The 16233-nt window shown below is 46.2% G+C and overlaps 1 pseudogene across 1 annotated transcript in view; it reads left to right on the top strand.

The window, feature by feature from the left end:
• The window catches only part of LOC144093532 (uncharacterized), a 62665-nt pseudogene that overhangs the window by 19538 nt on the left and 26894 nt on the right, over positions 1-16233 (top strand). The window contains exon 2 of the transcript XR_013306298.1: positions 7569-7776. The product of XR_013306298.1 is annotated as an uncharacterized LOC144093532 (transcript). The remainder of the gene's footprint in view (positions 1-7568; positions 7777-16233) is intronic.

The following is a 16233-nucleotide window of genomic DNA, read 5'->3' as shown; positions in this document are numbered from 1 at the left end:
ATTAGTTATTCGTTCTCGTTCATTTCTCATTTTTGATTTATGATGACTGTTGCTTATCTTCTATCTCTAGTTTTGTTTGTCTTTAATAAATAAAATTCTCACACCAGTGACGCCAGACGTTTGGAACACATTCTATAGTTACGTCGGGATACTAACACTGAAGTTTGATTTGTATGATGGCATGTGTAATTTAAACAACCGTAACAGATATACGCTAGACGTTTCGAGCCACACTGGAATCAAACCTGGTCTGTACACACAAAACTTGCCTGACAAGTGACCAACAGCGTATCCGGAGGTCTTCCTATGGGTCTATACTGTTTCCACAAAAAAAAAAACATAACAAAAACGAGCTGCCACGCGACCAAAATTAAGCAAATATCAAGACTCAGGAGGGGCTGGGCCACAAATAGAGCGGATTTTACCCATGCTGGACATTAATTTACGGCATTTGTAGTGATTTCTGATCTTCTTTCTCGTTTTTCTCGAAATTCACTTTGTTGCCATTCCTTCTTACGCGGGCAATCCTAACCTTTTCCCTCTACAAGATTTTCATTCAAAGCTTCTGCACTCATCTCTTGTATGCCTAACTGTGCAATGAACCACAGTAAGTAAAACCGTGCTATTTGCTTTTTTACTGCTTCATTTTTTCTCAGAAGGTGTTTATACAAAAACCATTGTTCATGGTCATTCCACTATTACACATTGACGATTGATGATATTATAAATATTTTGGTTCATTGCACAACTCCTGTCTTCATATGTGTAACAGAAAAATGAATTTTACTCGCGAGGAACTAAATTTCACTTTTTTCTGAAAAAGTGACCTCATACCTTAAGCAGCCTTTGCAGACATTCGAGCCGTTACAATGAACGCAAGAACGATTGCTGAGACAACGATTTCAAACACATGGCGCGTGAAGCTACCAGTTAGAGCTAACAGCGCAAGCGATTGCGGTTATATCCGAAAGGTGTAAAGCATCGAAAACGAAACTGCTCTTTTTGTGACGTCGCTGGTTTGAATCCCTCTCGGTGCTATATTAGTGCCATTTTTTTTTATCTCCCGGATATCATTGACGTGGTAGCTTTCGCAATGTTTCGGTTGAGCTCGGTTTCATGTTGCCCCTCACGTGTGTCTTCCTATTTGGCTGCCATTGAGTAAATAAGAATTTGCTTAGGCTGTTCAAGGAAACTCGAATGACGAGTCAGGTCCATATTTTGTGTGACAGGAGGTACTACAGAGTTCGCATGTGCTCATGGCGAGAGCACAGTAGTGTCAAATGATGGACGTGAAAATGTGTATCCAAGGTAGGACAGAATGAAGCAGCCCTGTTGAGACGGGCGGTTTCTGGATGGTGTTCGTTTAAGTTGCTGAGAATTGAAGCTAGAAGCATTTCGGGCGTGGGAGACGGTTTGTATTTCAAGAGAGCTGCACGCGAACTGCTTTATTCCAGATGCTGTGCGCACCTTCGTCGACTTAATCGCTTCATTGTGCACTAGGGTGCCTCGATGCTGTGTTGCTTGCCAAAGTAACTGCATCGAGGCATCCTATCGTTCACGGCACTTACGTGCCACCGCACAAGATTAAGAAGTAACTGGACTGGAACAACCGAACGAGTGAAGATTATGTAAGCCGTGACATTGTAATACCTGAAGTGAAAATATTGCGTATAAGGGGGGGAACACCGGTTCCCTCGTAGGGGTGGAAGGTATGACGATTTTTACAATAAACAACACTCGTTTCTTTTTCTTGCAGTATTTCGTAATATGCTGTTGTTATATTTCGTTCGAATTTATGAGTTCTGGTGCACTCAAATTACTTTTTTTCACGTCTACCTGTGCATATCTAATGCCATTATTGATGGTTTGTTATCTCATATCTTGTACATACGCTACGCTGAACTAGAGAGGAGTAGAGGCCGCGTCAGGCATTTTAGCTTTCAGCCTCTACCCGTACGACAGACTCTGTACGATGTCTGCCTGAGTGAATAAATTGAGAAATGTCGCCATAGATGTTAGCAAGTACCTACTTTACGTGAACCTTGAGAGACACCGTGCATGCAGGTTCGCGAGCGACTTCTCGAGACCATCTGCAACATATCCTCTTTTTTACTCTTGTTTTGAACCAGCCGGAGTATATGCACTATCTTTTCGAAATCAGCATAATTCATGTATGGGTACACGTGATGGTCACAGTGCTTGATGATCGCCACACCACTATCGGCGATTTGGGCGGCTTACAGTATAATTTTCGAGGCTCCATTTTCCTGCTGCTTCATCATCTTGTCTCGTTGTCATAGGATGCTGACCAGATAAATCGGTGTTGAGACACATCTAGAGCGCTATCGAAAATCGGGTGGTGTATCTCAGTGCCGTAATAAGGCTAGGGTACCTGAACCTTTAGCAGCCCGCCATGCAGAGTTCGCAGAGTCGAAAAAAGTGAGCAAGAAAGACAACACTGTCCCCCATATTCGAAACACGTTGTTTTATTAATGAGATAGCATTAATAGCCTCGTCGGGAAGGAAATGTGCCATCGGAAGCTAAATTTGCTGATTAGCTAGAAGGAATGACGTCACCAGACTGGAGCATGCCCATTGGCTGGTTGGATGGGGGGGAACCGACGCTACCAGATGGGAGCATTCCCATTGGATGGAATGAAGGGACGTCACCAGATAAAAAACTGACGTCACTCCAGGCAAAGGCATCAAGAGGTTCTAAACAGATAATGAAATTAGGTGTCCCTGTGAGTTTTTTTTTTTTGCCCGCTAACGATAAAACGAAAACGTGATCTAGAGCTGCAGCGACTACTCCTGGATCGACCGTCATATTGCGCGACACAACTCATCCGTGAGTTTCAATCCCCGTTCCTCGCATAGTCACAAACGCCTGCATCTCTGGACCTTTCAGAACGGCGGGTGGTCATCCCGCCAATGGGCGCTGCCACGTGATATTCACCACCGCCGTGCTGAATAAGCAATGACTGATCCTTTAACACACTCACTGGCGCAATGCTTTATTTTGTCGATTCGTTTGATTGTTGTTTTTTCGCTTACTGCCTCGCTACCAGTCTGGTTCGCTGCCGCGCTGGCTCAATAGCTGCCTTTTCACGTGTGCATTTCCTCAGAACTAATGCGACCGCGAATAAAAAATCCCCTCAAGCGGTCGTTGTTGCTCACCGACCGCCAGTACTGTCCGTGTAGCGTGAGTGATGTAGCTGTCACACTGCCGCTGCTTGGCCCAAGGGAAACTAGAATGCAGGAGGAAAGATAGATTCGTCGGGATGAAAAAGGAACACAGGGAGGCTAAGGGAAGTGGAGCGAGGAAGCATCTCTTCGAGGCATTGCTCAGTAGCATGAAGCCTGAAGTTAACTGAGAGCAATGCAAAGCGAAATGATAAAGAGAGAAACCAGTCTCTCTTTTCCTTCCCACTAAAGAGTGTTCAGCAATAGGAGCAAAAACAATCGACAGTACTGCAATAATTCATGAGCGTCATGCAGCCTCTGTTTAACAATTTTTCTTGAGTAGCATAGTGTCGTGTTCATACGTAAATAAAAGTTGTGAAATCTCGCATTAATAAACCCTGGAACGCCACGATGTGGCGAGAGCAACAGTCTAACACAGCAGCTCAAGCGGCTATTCCTACTTGTGTTTCAGCTCCGGTGCTGGACCACTGACAAGGCCCATTTACTGCAAGCTGATGTGAGACGTATAACTGCCGAGTCCTTGACAACCAGACTGCACAAACGACTCATGTGCAGTCATCCATACTCCTGCCTAGAGCGCTCAGAACACACCGGGCAGTATAGTGGCGTCATTTAAGTGTGGCCTAGGGGTCGAAACTAGATCTTGTCGCGCATGCGCATTTACATGGAGCGTGTTTAACTCCTCATCTCTTCAAAAGCTATACCGAGTCCGTCTAGCAGCGGCGACTGTCATAAATGTACAATAGAGAGCACTGCTCGATCGCTCGAGACAGATGTGTAGACAACTGTACAAACACCACAAACACTACAAGCACTGTCAGTTGCGGATCAAGTTCAAGATTAGGCAAATAAAGGGTGGTTGTCTTCTGAGGTTACTACGTTTAAATTGCAAAAACTGAAACACGCCGTAGAGCGCTGTTAAGGGTCACCTCTACGATCACCGTAAAGGTGTTGTAGTAGAACACGTTCTTGGGCAAGTTGGTTCATAGCTTGAGTGGATGAAGCGCACAAAAGACACGGCACATAGGCAAAGACGGACACGACACAGGCGCTACTTGCTTGGAAATGATGATTGGAAATGATGATGCCAAATCAACAGAATGTGAAATTAAGCATGTAAACCCGTTTCTGAAATGCGCTGTGGGGGTGGTTTACAGCATCCCGTTGACCTGTGGAAAGGTGTACATCGGCCAGACAGGCCGATGTATTAATGCACGTTTAACCGAGCACAAACGATCACTAAGAGTTGGTACCGGGTCACATTTGCGCATCACTGCAAGGACTGCGGCAAAGAAGAGAAGAAGAATTGTCAACCAAAGCTCCAGGAAACTCAAATCCTTTGCAGAAGTAAAGATAAGACTGCCCGAGAACTGCTAGAAGCCCACCGGATTAAAAAAGGCGGGAGTTCCTGCATCAGCACCCCATCGCTAGTTATACATAAGAATGAGAGTATATTTTTAGATAAGTTTAGAAAGATTTGAGTCACTTTTGTTCCCTACAATGCAGTATCCATACCATCGCCAGTATCTTTTACCCTTTGCTTGTGTTTTTTTTTTCATCACCCCTACCTCTTGGCTATAAATAAGCCGTGCGTGAATCCAATAAACAGTTGCAAGTAGCGCCTGTGTCGTGTCCGTCTTTGCCTATGTGCCGTGTCTTTTGTGAGCTTCATCCACTCAAACACCGTAAAGGTGGTCGTAGAGAGTTGCTTGGGGATTCCTGCATCATCTCCCTGTGCATGCTCATCGAAGCACCTCTACCCTCTCTCGCAACGACCGTCGATTATTAACGCGGTAACGTTAAGGCTACCGTTCTGTAGAAAATCTGGCGGCGTCGTCGTCGTCGGTGGCGTTGCGAGCGAGAAATAGTCTGAGAAGCAGCCTAGGTGGGCCACCGGTAGGTCACGTAACCTTGTGGTGTCATCACAACCTGCGCATCGGTTTGTGAACAAACTGACCGCCATGGCAGGCGGAACTTAAAACAATGATTGGTCCCGAAAGGTTGCTCGGGTAGCTCGAGGTTGTGCGAACTGGGTCGCACAAACTCCACCGGTGGCAGCACCTGCAATCACAGGGCGGAGGCGCATCAATTGCACCACTGCGCCAGGAGTGGTATGAGAACTCCTCCGTATATATAAATGTAAAGTAGAGAATGGCCAATTCCGCATATATGGTCATTAATCCATTAAATCTGTCGCGTCATTTCCTTAAGGTGGAGCGTTAAGTGTCCCCTCCAATTTTTCTCTCTTTGTTTCAATAAATGCTTCCACCTTCACCTCCTGCTAAGCTTCTCTGTATCGAAGTACAGTATAACCTTATTAAAGCGTTTTTTTATGAAAATGCAGGGAAGTACGTATTATCTGTGAAAAGATATAATCCAAACCGCATACTGTTGAATAATGAAGCCGTTGAATGAGGTACAAAGGTGTTTATTGACAATCCTACTTCATAGAAAATGTCAATTCGAATTAGTATTTTTGGCACAACGTGAGAAAAGCTTATTTCATAATTCTCGCCGAATTCAGTCGGCACTAGAGCGGCAGTCGGAACTTAGCGAAAAATGAGCTTCGCCACATATCCGGCCCGCCGACTGGAATGGCGAAGTTTTCTAGCATTTCTTTCGCGTCGTTTTTAAATGCTTCGCCCCTTTGCAATACTGCACTGCGCAGAAACCACCTCAAATTTTTGCATCGTTATTGCTCTTCAAGCTGCGTCCCCCAGATCCGGCCCGCTCGTATGTAAGCTCATTGGTGTAGTTCTCGTATGGTTCTCCATAGAAACTCCATAGGACATTGGCATTGTCCGCGGTTTTGAATGAATGAGCCGGGAACCTACCAACGATGTTCTACTGTACTTAGAAAAATGGGCGCATGTCTGCCCCCTTCGTACAGACCAAATACTTTGACCATACAGTTTACTGGCTCAACTGCCTTTGCGCCATTGCAAACAAATCATCGTCGTCGTCATAATCTTGCTCTTACGGCATGGTCCATCCTGAGCGTCACTTCTTTCCTATCTCCCGAGAATACAGGGCTGAAGTTTTTCAATTGTTGTCTAGCATAGGTTCAGGAAAAAAGCTTTCTGCAGGCCATCTGACAGGAAGCCTGCATGCATTGTGCAACGATCAATAATCGCTTACCATGGGCGGCCAATCTCACAGGGCTCCCCTGGCTCGCGAAGAAACGCATAGCAGCGGTATGCGTCGCTGCCCTGCGTAGCTCCTGAAATATGCATTCTGCACAAAGGATGAAAGTAGCGGCCGGGGGGAGAGGAAATAATGCTCGCTTCCGAGGCAATGCCTTGCAGTATTGACGACAGCAGCTTTCGGCTCTTTCGCCAGATACAATGTGCCGAGAACTACAGATCTATTGGGCACATTCGTCTTGACGTTGTTGCGGTCGCTGCATCGCGTAGCGTTGTGCACTTATTGCGTTCTTCGGTCTGTATATACCTGCTCACGGAAGGCGATAAGGAGCCCAAGTAGCGCAGAAAGCGCTTTCACCACCACAAGCAGAGATAAACTTAAGGAAACAAGATTCGGTTGCCAGAATTGGTGTCCCCTTTTCTTCTGGAGACGAACGAATGTTGTCAGCAGAGACAAAATGAAGTCCCACGCACAGTTAGTAATGAATTGTAACCAGAATGGGTTTTTATTTTGCAGCAATATACGAGGATTTCTTTGTCTTGGTTCGTGGTACAAGTCCTTTGCTTTTATTCGCGAACAATCTTGATTTGTGATAGCGAGGACAAGACAAAAAAAAAAAAACCCCGCAAGGATGTTCTTTTGCTCTTTTTTTTTCTTTTTCCTAGAGTTCCAGGCGGAGGCCAAATCAATCTTGTTCTGAGGTTTCGCTGCCTCATTCGGTAGGAATGGCAAAGAGCTCAGTATTGTGACTGATTACAGCTGGTTAGTGATGTTATAGGTTTCCAACAGTACCAAAGCTTCGCCCGTCCTGAGACTGTCGCCGTGTGTAGGGCGGGAATGTCTTGGAATCTTCTCTTTAGTGCAAAATGGTTAGCAGCCTGTGTTGTTCCCGTTTTTCCATGCGTCCAATATACGACATTCTGCAGGTACCGCTAGTTTCGATAGTTGGTGATGAATTCGTGGAAAAGTATCCACGCAAAGTAATACCACCGCTGGTTTTCTCACTTGAAGGAGGCGAAAATTTTATTGCTTAAAAATGCGATGAGGCCTAAATTGCTGTCATATTTGTTTCCCGGTTATAACGTATTGTTTAATTGCCTGACCTGTATTTCTCCCTGACGCACTATTCTCTACTACAAAAATTTAAATTTCTTGTTCTATTACCTGCTTGATAATGCTTCAGCTGTGTGTAATCTCACGTGCTCTGCCTGTACTCGTAGCCGTGAGTGAGGGCCTGCGGCTGGTCCGGCTCGACATGCCCGGCGTGGTGATCAGGGGCGACCCGGTCTGGCTCAACTGCTCCTTCGACCTCGAGTCGGACGACCTGTACTCCGTCAAGTGGTACAAGAACAACCGGGAATTTTCCGCTACCTGCCCAACGAGGAGCCGCCAGGACAGGCATACAAGCTGTCGGGCGTCTACGTAGACGTGAGTTGCTGACCTGGTTACTTTTTTTCCGGTCTCATGAGCAGCCCCAAGAAAGCCCGTCGTGCTGGAACTAGTCTCTGTTTTCTTTAGCCATTACTTCGGAGCTATCAGTAGGTAAAAAAACAACCTTAGCACGTATATTAAAATAAATATGACAGAGCGACGAAACTCCGAGCAGTTCTGCTCAGAAAACTTGGAAAGGACACGGTGATCCTTAAGTGTCGGAGTCCGCGTTCCCCGCCTTTTGATAAGTAGTACGACTTGCTTTTAAGCGCACATTTAGTTCCTTATCTCCACTCCGTAAATGGGACATTTTTTTTAGCTGAGCTTGATAGAAACAGGTATAATAATGTTAACGATATGCCTTGTCTGAGCGCTTACACATGACAGGCAGACGATTGAAGTAGCTAAAGTCAGCAGAGTGGTGAAACGAATACGTAAATTCTACTTCCACGCAAAAGACTGCCATCATCCCATCCACAAAGCTTCGAGTAGTCGAAGCTTTGTTGATGATGGCAGTCCTTTGCATGGCAGTCGAATTTACGTATATGCGGTTATCAACGACCAAAGTAGGTAGACGAGTCCTCGAGGATCTGCACATAGCGCTGCCACCAACAACAGAAGACAGAGGTAACATTCCCAAGTACTGGAGAGATGAGCTATTAGTTAAATCAATACCAATAAACATGCATCACGAGCACAATCAAGGTAGGAGAGAAGCAGGAGCTAGAGCTATAGAGGAGTATTACGGCAGCAAAAATGGCACGTATTATGTAGACGCGGCGGGCCCTACGCAAGAGGGCATCTGCACCGTCGCGGTCATACACGAGGGAAAGCAGGTGGATGGACTCTCGGTGAAAACTAGTAAAGTTGCGTTGGCCGAGGAAGTGGCGATAGCGCTGGCAGCCACATACTCAGACGCCACGCACACCATTTCTGATCCTCAACACGCCTGTCGAAATTATATAAGGAGAAGAATAGCGCCGCTTGCCAGCAAAATTTTACCAAACGCGCACCATAGCTCAATGCAGAGAACAAAACAATTGGTATGGGTGCCCGGGCACCAGGGAATAGAAGGGAACGAGGCTGCTCTCACAGCCGCCCGAGCGTCTCTTCTCCGGAGTTCCACTGAATTCCCACACTCTGCCGGGACTCCTGTACCGAATCCGCTCACCACATATGCGGATATTACAGCATGTCTGCGCCTCAGTAGGCAGACGTTCCCAGAGCCCGTCAAGGGTCTGGATATAACTGAGGAACGACGCCTCAGAAGGCTGCAAACGGGGTCGTTTCTAAGCCTTGCGATTTTAAAACACATAGACGCTCCTTTGTTCGGGGTACAGTAAATTTTGTGAGATGTGGGCAGACGCATATCATATGGTATGGGCCTGCCAGAAAAATCCGCAAATAAAGAGAGTAAATCATCCAACGAGAGAGAGCTGGGAGGCGGCCTTGTCCAGCTGCTTGGACGTGGAGTCCCAGAGGGCTCTGGTTCAAAGAGAGAGGGCAGTGGCTACCGTCAATGATGTCCCGGAATGAGGGCTACCACTCAGGCAAGGGAGTGGTGATACCCTCCACTCATCTGTAAATCCCGCACCAGTGCATCCAATAAAGTTTTACTACCCCAATCAACAAAAGCTTTAACATCGAGTTCGAAATAAAGACTCTGTAGTCCGTTCGAGCTGGAAGCGTTGGAGGCAAGCGAAAGCTGAGATTCTCTCAATTTCACTTTCGCTCGATTTTGCACTACATTGCAATCACCGTGGCGCTTTGAAATATATAGTATCTGTGTTCTCGGTCATTTCCTTGTGACTTAGACAGCAGACGGATTTCTTGATAAGGATGGACCCGTCATATTTTCTGGCCTTTTCGGATATCAGCGCCGATTAACTTGCTCTTTGTTTATTAATTGAAATCAAAAGACACCCAGAGCAGGCTTTCAATAAACGTTTTGCACAAATGGAGCAGGCAAGGGTAAGGTATTGAGGGGCTGGTTATGATAAATATGCGGGAAGCCAACGCTCGTCGTAACGAAGGAAAGCAAAGGGGAATTTTTTTAGAGCACCGCCCGTTCCTGCGTTTCTTGTCGTCGTCGGCGTCGTGGGCGTAACACGCCACCTGACACCTGGCAGGCCACCTGACAGGTGGCGTGTTGGCAGTTATCAGCAGAGCGAAACGCCACGTGCGGAGGAATGGACAACCGGAAGGTGGCTGCGACGGGAAAATCCTGGAGGGTCGCTATCAGCGTGACACGCCACCTGCCAGCGGTGGCAGGTGGCGTGTGAAGAGCTTCTCTCAAATTTCGCATTACTCACCAGCGTAATCGTGTGTCAATTTTTTTAAGCCCTTGACGTCTCCTTTTTTATAGATTAAGATGATGATAGCGTTTTTCTAAGCTTCTGGTAGGCTCAAGGTCATAAGGCACTGCTGTATACAGGGTGCTTAGTTTTTATCTAGCACAATATCCGCACCGTCCTTGAATAGATCCGCTGTTACCTGATCCTCACAAGCTATTTTCCTCTTCTGCATTGCTCCTAACGCTTTCTTTACTTCGTTTCTTTTTTTCACTGGCAGGATGTCCCATTGGTTTGCGATACTGCCTCTCTCATTAACTCCCTAATTACACTGGTTACTGTATAAATTGGTGTAGAGCTCTTCGGCTACTTTAACAATTTTATCCATATTGCTTATGACTTTGCCCTTTTTGTCTCTTAACGCACACATCTCATTTTTGCCTATGCCCAGTTTCCTCTTCACCGCATTTAGGCTACCTCCATTCTTTAGAGTATGCTATATTCTCTCCATATGAAATTTCCTTATGTCGGCTACCTTGCCCTTATTGATTAGCTTTGATAGCTCTGCCAGTTCTATTCTATCTGTAGGGTTAGATGTTTTCATGCTTTGGCATTTCTTAATTGCATCTTTTGTCTCCTGAGATAGCTTGCCGGTACCCTGTCGAACTGTCCTACCGCCGACTTCTACGGCGCACTCCGTAGTGATAGCTGTGAGATTATAGTGTGCGCGAGGTACAAAGTTACAGCAAAGCACGAGTTCGAAAAACTAGGGGGGGGGGGGGGGGGGGCGGAAGAGACCAGGAAGAACAAAAATTTTTTTACAAAGAGAGAGAATCGGTGACAATCTAAGAATGCGTCTCCTAACCTGAATGCAGGTGTTCCCAAGGGAACTTTTGCTTTGCTGTAACTTTGTACCTCGCGCACGCTCTATAAAAGCTGCGTGTTTCAAACGCTGTACTACACTCGAAAAAGGCTGGTCCTCCAGCCGAAACGTCGTGAATTAAATCCTGTTCATCATCATCATCATCATCATCAGCCTTACTACACCCACTGCAGGGCAAAGGCCTCTCCCATGTCTCTCCAATTAACCCTATCCTTTGCCAGCTGCATCCACCCTTTGCCTGCAAACTTCTTAATCTCATCCGCCCACCTAACCTTCTGCCGCCCCCTGCTACGCTTACTTTCTCTTGGAACCCACTCCGTTACCCTTAAAGACCAGCGGTTATCCTGCCTTCGCATTACATGCCCTGCCCAAGCCCATTTCTTTCTCTTTATTTCGACTAGGATGTCATTAACCCGTGTTTGTTCCCTCACCCACTCTGCCCGCTTCCGATCTCTTAACGTTACACCTATCATTTTTCTTTCCATGGCTCGCTGCGTTGTCCTTAACTTAAGCTGAACTCTTTTCGTTAGCCTCCACGTTTCTGCCCCGTAGGTGAGTACCGGTAAGATCATGCTGTTGTACACTTTCCTCTTGAGGGATATTGGTAAACTGCCACTCATGATCTGCGAGAATTTGCCATATGCGCTCCACCCCATTCTTATCCTTCTAGTTATCTCCCTCTCATGATCAGGATCAGCTGTCACTACCTGCCCTAAGTAGACGTATTCCGGCACAATTTATAGGCTCTCGCTGCCAATTGTGAACTGTTGTTCCCTTGCTAGGCTGTTGAACATTATCTTGGTTTTCTGCATGTTAATTTTTAGACCCATCGATCTGCTCTGCCTGTCTAACTCGTTGATCATGATTTGCAGTTCACCTCCTGAGTGACTCAGCAAGGCAATGTCATCAGCAAATCGCAGACTATTTAGGTATTCTCCATTTATTCTTATTCCCAACTGTTCCCAATTCAGGCCTCGAAATACCTCCTGCAAACATGCGGTGAACAGCATTGGCGAGATCGTGTCTCCTTGCCTGACGCCCTTTCTTATTGGAATTTTATTGCTGACTTTATGGAGGACTATAGTAGCTGTGCAGTTGCTGTATATATCTTCCAGTATTTTGACATAAGGCTCTTCTACCCCCTGATTACGCAATGCCTGTATGACTGCTGAGGTTTCCACTGAGTCGAATGCTTTCTCGTAATCAATGAAAGCTATATATAGAGGTTGGTTATATTCTGCGCATTTCTCTATCACCTGATTGATAGCGTGAATATGATCTATTGTGGAATATCCTTTACGAAAGCCTGCCTGATCATTTGGTTGATTAAAGTCTAACGTTGCCCTGACTCTATTAGCGATTACCTTAGTAAGTACTTTGTAGGCAACGGATAGTAAGCTGATCGGCCTGTAATTTTTCAAGTCCTTGGCGTCTCCCTTCTTATGAATTAAGATAATGTTTGCATTCTTCCAAGCTTCTGGTACAGTCGAGGTCATAAGGCATTGCGTATACAGGGTGGCTAGTTTTTCTAGGACCATGTCCCCTCCATCCTTCAACAGATCTGCTGTTACCCGATCCTTCCCAGCTGCTTTTCCCCTTTTCATTGTTTCTAAGGCTTTCTTTACTTCATCTTTCGTTACTGGTGGGATGACGCATTGCTGTGCACTGCTGTCTTTCTCATTAACGCTCTGATTACATTGGCTACTGTACAGGTCTGTGTAGAACTCTTCGGCTACGTTAACTATCTTATCCATATTGCTAATGACATTGCCCTGCTTGTCTCTTAATGCATACATCTGGTTTTTACCTATGCCTATTTTCCTCTTCACTGTTTTTAGGCTACCTCCGTCCTTTATAGCATGCTCGATTCTCTCCATATTAAACTTCCTTATGTCGGCTATCTTGCGCTTATTTATTAAATTTGATAGCTCCGTTAGTTCTATTCTATCGGCAGGGTTAGATGCCCTCATGTTTTGGCGCTTCTTAATCAGATCTTTCGTCACCTGAGATAGCTTCCCGGTATCTTTTCGAACTGTCCTGCCGCCTACTTCTACTGCGCACTCCGTAATTATTGATGTCAGATTATCGTGCATTGAATTAACATCAAGATCATCTTCCTCAGTTAAAGCCGAATATCTGTTTTGCAGCGCTATCCTAAACTCCTGTGCTTTCCCTCTTAAGGCTAAGTCGTTAATCGTCTTCTTCTTCGCTAGCTTCTTCCGTTCCCTCTTCAAGTCTAAGCTAATTCTAGACCTTACCATTCTATGGTCGCTGCAACGCACCCTTCCGAGGACGGCCACATCCTGAATGATGCCAGGTTTAGCGCATAGTATGAAGTCGATTTCATTTTTAATCTCACCATTGGGGCTCTTCCAGGTCCATTTCCTGTTTTCTCGTTTGCGGAAGAAGGTATTCATGATCCGTAAATTATTTCTATCCGCGAATTCGACTAATAACTCTCCCCTGCTATTTCTAGAGCCTATCCCATAGTCACCTACCGCGTGGTCGTCAGCCTGCTTCTTGCCCACCTTCGCATTGAAGTCGCCCATCAGTAAAGTGTACTGCGATTTTACTCTATTCATTGCTGATTCTACGTCCTCATAGAAGCTTTCAACGGTCTGGTCATCATGGCTGGATGTGGGTGCGTAGGCCTGCAGCACTTTCAGCTTGTACCTCCTATTCAGCCTAATTGCTATAGCTGCTACCCTCTCGTTAATACTGTAGAACTCCTCTACGTTGCCAGCTATATCCTTATTAATGAGGAAACCCACACCTAGTTCTCGTCTATCCTCTAACCCGCGATAGCACAGTATGTGTCCGTCCTTTAGTACTGTATACGCCTCACCTGTCCTCCTAACTTCGCTAAGCCCTATCACATCCCATTTAATTCCCGCTAGTTCCTCAAACAGCACTGCTAGGCTAGCCTCACTAGCTAAAGTTCTAGCGTTAAACGTTGCCAGGTTCAGATTCCAATGGCGGCCTGTCCGGAGCCAGAGATTATTAGCACCCTCCGCTGCGTCACAGGTCTGACCGCCGCCGTGGTCAGTTGCTCTGCAGCCGCTGGGGACTGAGGGCCGAGGGTTAATTGGTTTGATCATAGAAGGTTGTGGCCAAGTACTACACCAGGGCGGCCAAATCCTGCTCTGGTGAGGGAGTGCGTTGTCGGTTTTGGTCACCGAGATCAGGCCGCACTCCAGGCCTGGTTATGCAATTCCATCGACACGCGGATTTTTTTTTTAAACCCGGTGGAGAATTGCGCGGCACCAGGATTTGAACCCCGGTCCTCTTGCACGCGAGGCGGATGTTCTACCTCTACGCCATCGCTGCATCTCGCTAAATCCTGTTATGTTTCTTCAATTTTTGGTGATTCTCTCTCTCTCTCTCTCTATATATATATATATATATATATATATATATATATATATATATATATATATATATATATATATATATATATATATATATATATATATATATATATTGATTCCTGAAAAGGGTAGCTAACCGTAATGACGAAATATGAAATACTCTTCTTCGCTGTGTTTTGTTTTCCATTCGCGACAAAAATATTTGCCTGTTCACCATTACAAATGTTTTTGTGAATGGGTCGACTGGAAATGTAGTATAATATAAGTGTCCAGGATAAGTATATGATATAAGTCCTGGATAGGTTACAATATAAGTGTTCAGGAACAAATGCCTGACAGCAGCAGCACCGCAGTAAGTCATAACTGTGTACCACATGATTCCCTCTTGGAAACTCGGCCCCAAACAAGTCAGCTCGCGCTTCGAGAGGAACACTCCAGTCTTCCGAGTTCCAACCGTGTCGTCATCTGTTTATTCCCAGCAAAACAAAGGAAACGAAAGTTGGCGCAAAAGTGCGGTGGAGGCTAAGATGCTTCCAGACGTGCATTGTCGCCACTACGCTGCCGGCTTCCAACTTCCTTAAAAGTAAGGGCGCTGCCCCGAACACAACCGCCGCAATATAGCGAGGCAGTGAGGCCACTCCGTACGACTGTTGTCCTTGGGACAACTGCACCGAGCGTTGTAGATCATGCGAGAGGAAATGGGGAAACGGGGGAAAGAAAGTAACGGCTGGAAACTTTTCTCGCAAGTGCAATGTTCGTGCATTCTGGCGCGATGCCAAGAGAAGGGCGGCCTCCGAGGCGTCGTTTTCGGCGAGACGAGGCCTAACAGTCGTCGTCGCGCAGTTTCTCGCCGCAGTTTCGTTCTTTGTGGTGATGACCGTGAAGACAATGTGAAACGCGCGAAGCTTAACGTATACAGGAGAAAAATCTTTTCTTTTCTTCACCAGGACTTCCGACCAACCCAGTCAAGAACGTCCACTCGGCCTGTGTCCGCATCGTCGTTTAACCCCTGCGGCGTCAAAAGGACACTTCCGAAACATTGCGCTCTTCAAAGGCATCCCATTATGCCACTAATATACGGCGCGGTTGTGACACCTAAATTGCTGCGCTTCGCATTGCGTCGTCGTCGTTGTTGTTTTTGTTGTTGTTGCCTTAAACGCCATGGCACATACCCACGGTGGAGGATCGGTCAGGGTTTTTGTAAGGCTGTTCTGTCTCCATTCTCTACGCATGGTTTTTGGTTGGCCTTACGCTTCGCCGGTGAGCTTTGTTCGTTAAAAGAATGTAGTGTTGGGTTTTGTAGTCACCTTGTGTGGTAGAGAGAGAGAGAGAGAGAGAGAACTTTTTTGTGAACAAAGGTTGGAGGTAAGTCCCCAGAGGGCAGAGCCCTATATAGTCAGGGACCCTTTTGCCGTAGCTACGTGGATGGCCCTGGCGATCAGGAAACGCTGCTCGTCATTTTCGCCACAAAAAGGGCAATTTGCGGGGTGTCATGTGTGCTTAAGCGCAAGATGGGGTAAAATGATAATCTGGAATTCGCGCGAGTAGGCCGCCTCCTCTCGACGGGGATTTTTTTGAGGTGGCGAGTCGGTAATGATCGAGTATGCGCGAGCTCCGCCTCCTCTGGGTTGTGAGATCGCGCGTCATGTAATCGTCACACCGTCTCATGATACTCAAAGAAACATTACCGGTTAAAGCTATTAATGACGCATTATTCGTTTGCAATACGCAAAAATGTGTTCTAAGTGGCCTGTCAACGTGATTTTCATTTTATTTTATTTTGTGAGTCCGTAGAGCGAGGGGCGAGAGACGCATGCGCTTATGGATAGAGACATCTTTCGTAAGAATAACGCAGGCTACTTTGCGAAGGTTCCGGTCTGCTTCCAGGACTTCCTGTCAGGCTCCTACGACA

Source organism: Amblyomma americanum, chromosome 6, assembly GCF_052857255.1.
Source record: "Amblyomma americanum isolate KBUSLIRL-KWMA chromosome 6, ASM5285725v1, whole genome shotgun sequence".
Lineage (NCBI taxonomy): Eukaryota > Metazoa > Arthropoda > Arachnida > Ixodida > Ixodidae > Amblyomma > Amblyomma americanum.
The sequence above is the reverse complement of the archived record's forward strand: the minus strand, read 5'-3'. Positions and strand labels throughout refer to the sequence as shown.